This window comes from Arachis ipaensis, chromosome B06 (genome assembly GCF_000816755.2).
Source record: "Arachis ipaensis cultivar K30076 chromosome B06, Araip1.1, whole genome shotgun sequence".
NCBI classification, from domain to species: domain Eukaryota; kingdom Viridiplantae; phylum Streptophyta; class Magnoliopsida; order Fabales; family Fabaceae; genus Arachis; species Arachis ipaensis.
The window spans coordinates 61,443,042-61,443,837 of record NC_029790.2 but is presented as its reverse complement, the minus strand read 5'-3'; the positions used below and the strand labels follow the sequence as shown (position 1 = coordinate 61,443,837).

Below are 796 nucleotides of genomic sequence, written 5' to 3'. Positions count from 1 at the left end.
CATAATTATCATATGCATGTCTCGCGACGTAGGGTAAGTCGAGTTGCAAATCCCTGCGGGGCCCGTGCGAGCTTGCCTAAATGAGGTCATTGAGACTCGCTTTAACTAAACTGTGCAAGATAGCGCCGTTTAAAGAACGAGGGTAAGCAAGACGTAAAAAAAAAAAAATAGGTGCAACACGAGGACTTCCCAGGAGGTCACCCATCCTGGTACTACTCTCGCCCAAGCACGCTTAACTGCGGAGTTCTGATGGGATTCGGTGCATTAGTGCTGGTATGATCGCACCTATTAAAATATGCGCACATAATTATCATATGCATGTCTCGCGACGTAGGGTAAGTCGAGCTGCGAATCCCTGCGGGGCCCGTGCGAACTTGCCTAAAATGAGGTCATTGAGACTCGCTTTAGCTAAACTATTCAAGATAGCGCCGTTTAAAGAACGAGGGTAAGCACGACGTAAAAAAATAAAAAAAAAATAAAAAATAAAAAATAAAAAATAAAAAGAGGTGCAACACGAGGACTTCCCAGGAGGTCACCCATCCTAGTACTACTCTCGCCCAAACACGCTTAACTGCGGAGTTCTGATGGGATCCGGTGAATTAGTGCTGGTATGATCGCACCTATTAAAATATGCGCACATAATTATCATATGCATGTCTCGCGACGTAGGGTAAGTCGAGTTGCAAATCCCTGCGGGGCCCGTGGGAGCTTGCCTAAAATCAGGTCATTCAGACTCGCTTTAACTAAACTGTGCAAGATAGCGCCGTTTAAAGAACGAGGGTAAGCACGACGTAAA

At 45.7% G+C, this 796-nt stretch overlaps 1 long non-coding RNA gene across 1 annotated transcript in view; it reads left to right on the top strand.

The window, feature by feature from the left end:
- The window catches only part of LOC110263344, an 18,997-nt gene extending 18,201 nt beyond the window's left edge, over positions 1–796 (top strand). The window contains exon 2 of the long non-coding RNA XR_002348812.1: positions 86–796. This is a non-coding gene — a long non-coding RNA (uncharacterized LOC110263344). The remainder of the gene's footprint in view (positions 1–85) is intronic.